At 39.9% G+C, this 6,254-nt stretch overlaps 1 protein-coding gene and 1 long non-coding RNA gene across 6 annotated transcripts in view; one reads left to right on the top strand and one right to left on the bottom strand.

Annotated features, from left to right (window-relative positions):
* The window catches only part of sdk2b (sidekick cell adhesion molecule 2b), a 257,788-nt gene that overhangs the window by 58,716 nt on the left and 192,818 nt on the right, over window positions 1-6,254 (bottom strand). The gene's annotated exons all lie outside the window — the stretch shown is intronic.
* Window positions 1-6,254, top strand: part of LOC116671065 (uncharacterized) — a 24,015-nt gene that overhangs the window by 10,834 nt on the left and 6,927 nt on the right. The window contains exon 3 of the long non-coding RNA XR_004327181.1: window positions 5,997-6,007. This is a non-coding gene — a long non-coding RNA (uncharacterized LOC116671065). The remainder of the gene's footprint in view (window positions 1-5,996; window positions 6,008-6,254) is intronic.

Raw genomic sequence — 6,254 nt, forward strand, 5'->3', positions numbered from 1 at the left:
CAGGAGGATAACACGGTGTAGGCAGCACCGACTGTTTTCGTTTTTCTCTCTACTGGCACCACTCCAAATGTACAAAAAACAGAGCTACGTGTTGAATTGACCGGAATTGTCCATTAATAAAATATAGTCTACAGAAATGTTTCCTTATTATGGTAGATCAGAAAAGAATCTGATCAAAGATTAAGTAAGAAAGCCAGCATCTGATCAAGCAGTTAGCACATGCATTTTGGTTGGTACTCAAAAACTATTGAGAAGGGATTTATTGTGCAAAAACTGCATTATCTGAAGCTCTGCCTTTGTCTATCATTGCATATTGACTATCAATGGGATTTGGACTGTTGGTCTGACAAAACAACCAATTGGAAAATATGTCCTGGTCTGGAAAGAGTTAATAAAAAAACAACAACAACAAACAAGAAGCAGAAGGTCTACATTGATGCATTCATTCATTCATTCCTACATCCATGCGGATGGTGGTGTTGTTCTCTGTTGTTAGAGCTGGATCTCCTTGACCTCCCTTCCTTTGTGACCTGCAGATTGTTGGGTTCTTGACTAATGCCGGGCAGTTGGTCATAGGGAAATCCAGAGAAAGGACCTGGCTATTCACTGGCCCTCGTGACTAATGGGGAATCTATAGCAGACTGACAGGACCCAAAAATCACAGGCAGGGGCCATTAATTGATCAGTAGCTACAGCAGATTACTCAAAGAGAATTGCAATGTGTGTGTCAGGGATGTCCTCCCACTGACTCCTCCAGGTCAAGCTCCTCTGTGTTCTGTCTTAATGGACAACCTCTACAAGGTTGTTTTCAGTGTTACACAGATAAATCCATGCCCAAGAGTCAATGGAAAGTTTCTGGGAGTGGTAGTGGGCAGTAAGTTACTGTCAGTGGTAAAATAGTCAGTGGACAGACTTGCTATATCCCGCGGAGGACTCACCTTCTAGCCAGTAGCCTTGCAATTCCTGTCAAATGTGTTTACTGAAGAAGCCTCTGATTATACTCCACATTAAGTCTAAAAAATAACAACAGATGCAGCTGAATGGAAAAAAAAAATCTTGCCAAATGCATTTCCATTCAAAAAGGGAAGCATAATGGCTGTTAGTGTTAAAGGAGTTCCGTTTCAACTTATCATGCTCTACATCACAACACAACAAAGATGTGAGGACCCAGGTTGAACCGATCCATGGCAGGGCAGCTAGACAAATGCCTAGCTGAACATATCAGCATATAGTCAAACAAAGGACACACTTTCTTGATCTTGGACAGTGAAAAACAGTCTGAGTCAGTGAGGCACGCCAAAGTTCACAAAAAATGAATCTGTAACTTCATGGGTGTACTCTGAAAGATAGCACAGGAGCCTTTGCCTACGCCAAAAACAACAGCTGCAGAGGCCACATGGCAAAGAGAGAGCAGTCACAGTGACACAGTAAGACGCTGCCTTGCCAGGGGGGGAACTGGCAGCAGGAAAGCCAAAATGCAGTTTTTACTAAGTTTCTGAGGGTTTCCTTTACACATGCAGAGCCTGGGTGGTGTGCTGTGTTTACACTATACTATGTATGAGTTTATATGCATCCGTGACCCTGAGAGCTAGAACAATGCCAGCATGCTGATGCTCAGAAGGTATAATGTATTCCATCGTCACCATCGTAGCTTAGCATGTTAGCATAATTTGCACGAACATAAAGTAAACCTAAGGTGGATTAGTTTTGCAGGTATTTGGTCATGAGCAAAATTTGAATTTGGAACTGATAATGGTGCTGTATGGATTGTTAAGGGATCAGCTGGATGTCTGTATCACATTTTATAAAAATCCATCTAATACTTATGAAGACTTATATCAAAACCCCAAATGTCAACCTCATGGTAGTGCTCTAGAAAAAGTTAAGGGATCACCAAAATCAGCAGGTTTCATCCTCTTTGGACTAGGGATGCAACAGTATGAAAATTTAACCTCACGGTTAAGGTGACCAAAATTATCACGGTTTTCAATATTATCGCGGTATTTTTAAAAGTGTGTTCAATGCCTTTAGCAGCAACTTTTTTCCTGCACGTTCTGCATACAGGATAACTATCTTCAATCAACTGTCCTTCGGCATTTTTATAATAACCAAAATATGCCTATGCTCCAGACTTAGTCCTCTTAGAAGACTAAGTCTGAAGCCATGGTAATTGTTATCGTCAACATTTTTATCGTGGTATACCGTTACACCAGTAATTGTTACATCCCTACTGTGGACCATGGAAATCTGTACACAACTTTATGGCATTGCATTACTGTAGATAATTGTTGAGATATTTCGGCCTTAACTAAAAAGGTGGAATGACTGATCGCCCGACACTGAATGCATAAAAGCATTCTGGTTCTAAGAAGGTTTTTGGAATATCCTGGTTATATCTTGCATTTAAACATTATATTCTGACTAAAAGAAATCTAGATAAATCGTTATCCGGGTTATGGCTATGCAAGCTAAAATACCAGGAAACTTCAGTAATGCAATCCATGAATTCTACTGTTTTCCATTACCGGTGATCAGATGGAAAAGCTAAAGAGTTCAGGCAACCAGAAAGCAGGGCTGCAACTAATGATTATTTTTACAGTCAATTAATCTATTGAATACTTTTTTGATTAGTTGTTTGATCCATAAATTGTCAGAAAATGGTGAAAAATGTGGATAAGTGTTTCCCAAAAGCCCAAGAGGACATCCTCAAATGTCTTGTTATGTCCATAACTCAAAAGATATTCAATTGAGTGTCACAGAGGAGAGAATAAACTAGAAAATATTCACATTTAAGAAGCTGGAATCAAAATTATTTTTACTCGTCTTAAAAAAAATACTCATACCGACTAATCAATTATCAAAATAGTTGGTGATTAATTTAAAACTAATCAATTAATCCCAAAAACCAAACTGTGTTCATTCTCAACTGTTGACAATGAAATAATGAAATAAGCTGAGGACTCAAGACACACCTGTTCTCTCAGGAAGCTGGTTAATGTTATAACAAGGTAACCAGGGTGATGATGAACGAGGTTTCTCGGCAAATTAATTGGCCCATTTTTGGCATTTTTTGCATCTGCCGTTCCCCCCCCCCCTTTATTGATTCAAGGGAGGTTTACTGAGAGGGAGCCTCTGTTTTGCAGAAACGCCCTGATCACATTCCCACAGTTACACACAGTCATACCTGGAAGCTGCCCGGTACAACCACAGTCTGATCTGCTGGAGCGGTTGGAGGTCAAGGGCCTTGCTCAAGGGCACGCTCAGTGGTGGTAATGAGGGCGGGACAAGAGTGCTGCTCTTTCACTTTACCCACCCAGATCTGATCCTGTTTATTCTCCCGGTCACAAGCTCTCTTCTCAAACCATTAGGCCACCACTGCCTGAAGATAGGCAGTATATCAAGCCGATTAATAGGCAGGCGCATCTGCGGGCAGCCTCGGGTTGTTAAAATGTTTAAGTAGCCATGGCAGGAGTGAAGATCCACTAAGATTTTTTTTGTGTTCAAGTGTTCAAGTTTATTTAGACCTAAAATAAAGAAATGCTGCCGGTTGCCACTGTTTGTATCGTGAAAATTGATAATTTATTTTATTTATGAAAGTTTGCAGATTTGTGTTTTCAGAAGTTAGATAAACGTTGCTAAATGTATTAAACTTTATTTTTTCATTGAAAAGTTGATATGACAAAGTTTTCTTCCCACCTGTTTTGTTTAATTAATATAATAATATACATTATATGGGCTGTATTTATGTAGTGCTTTTCTAGTCTTAACAACTACTCAAAGCGCTTTTACATCATACAGGAACCATTCAACATTCACACATATTCATACGCCATGGCCGAGGCTGCCACCTGCTCATCAGATAAACACTCAAACGCATTTACACTCCGATGGCGCATCTGGGGCAACTCAGGGTTCAGTGTCTTGCCCAAGGACACTTTGACATGGGACTGCAGGGCCGGGGATTGAACCACCAACCTTCCAGTTGGCAGGCCACCGCTCTACCACTGAGTCACAGCCGCCCCCATATATGTGTTCACATTATACATTTTCAATTTCAGTATCCGACTGCAGATTGGTGAAGTGTTCAATGAATGTTTTTTGTTGAAAAATGTTGTAGATCTTAAGTAATTATTAGTAATTGATTGTAACATTTTATCTTTCAATTGGAGGTTTAAAAACATGCACATATCAGCCAAAACAAATCGGCGGCATTTATCGGCCATCTACTGACCCTGATTTCTAAACATCGGCATTGGCCAGAGAAAAAAAATCGGTTGACCTCTAATATTCCGTACATTTAAAACCAAGACACTAATGTGCATCATACTAATTTTTATCCTGAGATCCTCGCCACTAAAAACTAAGACTTTCTTCCATGTCCCTCAAACAAAGTCCCTTGGTATTTAAAGGATTTTCATTTGATGAGTAAAATGGATATACTTGATTTGAATAAATACTATCAAACCCTAGCAGTATTTTGTTAATTTTTGCAGCTCCGATAATACGTACTGTATATTTGAGGCGTCTACTTGTGATCACATCAACTGAGATGTTATTTGTTTAGTGTGCTTAGACACAGTTCACCTTACAAAAGTCCTTGCAATCAACAAGTGGAGTGGACGACCTTGAGCGATTTTCCAGAATTTGCCGCCTTTCTACTTAAAAAAAAAAAAAAAAAAGAATCAGACAAGGGCAAGACAAGACAAAAATACCCCTCTACTATTGTGTGTCGCAATTTAAAAAAGCAACTGACAGCATTTCCACACAGTTCCGGTCACACCGATTGCAAAGTGAATGTAAACACAATTTGACAAATAATGTAGTACAAGTACAGCAGCCTGCAGAGGAAGCGTACGTTTTATTAGCTGTTGGTTGGAGGTGCTTGCCACAATAATTCTGGATCTGGCTAATTTTTTTTCCCTCTGTCCTCTATTGTTGAGGTGTGATTAAGCAGAGCATAGAGAGAAGAATCAAGACAATCCCCTGGAGAGTCTGTAAATTAAAGTTATGACACCTGAGGAGGGATAGGAGGAGCAAGGGACAATGAGGAGAGATGGGGAAAAAAAAGGGGGTGAAACGCACACAGAGTTCTTTAAAAAATAAGAGAAAGTGGTCACCGTGGTTGTAGTCCATTACTTCTTTTTTCCAATCTTGTTCCTCCCTTCACTGCTATTCTACATTGTAACTTTGCACGCAATGTATCTTTCAGATGGAACGACCAGTCTCAGAATAACGAGAAGTATTATGCATAGACGCCCATGAGAGAATGTTTAGAGATCCTACACAGCTGGAACGGACTCTGGAGAGCACTAGTCCTAGAAAAAAAGCCTTTATCAAGGTAACATTTCAGCGCAGAATGTCTATTTGGAGATCCCCCAGTCTCCCTCACTAGTGAGAGTTTGATGCCTCTACAGAGTTAACGCTAGTGGCACAAATCAAATTCAATTAAATGATTTTCAATAAAAACGCTGCCTGTTATCAACGGTGTTCATTTGCACACAGTGACCTTGGTAGTGCATGCGGAATTAGCATTGTCACAGCTAGAGGGTAGGTAGAGAGGATGAAGAGAAGCAAAGAAGACACAGTGGGTGGCCAATAATGCAGACAAAGGGAGATTGAGAGAAAGAGACAGAGAGAAAGAGAGAGAGAGAGAGAGAGACATCAACGGGAAAAATAAACAAGAATAGAAGAGAGAGGAGAAGTAGCTGAGTGAGAGAAATATAAAACTAAAAAATCAGTTTCTTTGAACTCTTTTTAACTAGAACTGTAAACAACATGTCATGTCAACATCATTCATAAATCTTTCATAACAATAATCTCTCCAAATACCACCTTAATGAACACACAGAGCTCCACATGTCGCTGCTGCTTGACCTTTTTTTCGTAATTCAATTCAATATTATTTTATTTCAAGTGCAATATCACCCTAAGACATGATCTCAAAACACTGTACAACAGGGAATTCAGTTCAAGTTCAGGATTAAAACTAAAAAAAGACTTTTCGAAAGTAATCCAGATTTCCACAAGAAGACAGAACCAAATCGAAGCGACGGGCCTACCCACGGCCATCCACAGTCAGTCCTGGCACTCGTCTCATTGTCATTCTAGGTCAGGGTATGATTACTGATGATGAGGACCTGATAAGAAAGATTCACTCTAACCAAGGGCAAGGTCATTTCCCACTGCAAAGAAATGCAGATGTGATGAGATGGGGATGAGTACCTTTTTAACACACATGCGCAGGTACACACCTA

Source organism: Etheostoma spectabile, chromosome 21, assembly GCF_008692095.1.
Source record: "Etheostoma spectabile isolate EspeVRDwgs_2016 chromosome 21, UIUC_Espe_1.0, whole genome shotgun sequence".
Taxonomy (NCBI): domain Eukaryota; kingdom Metazoa; phylum Chordata; class Actinopteri; order Perciformes; family Percidae; genus Etheostoma; species Etheostoma spectabile.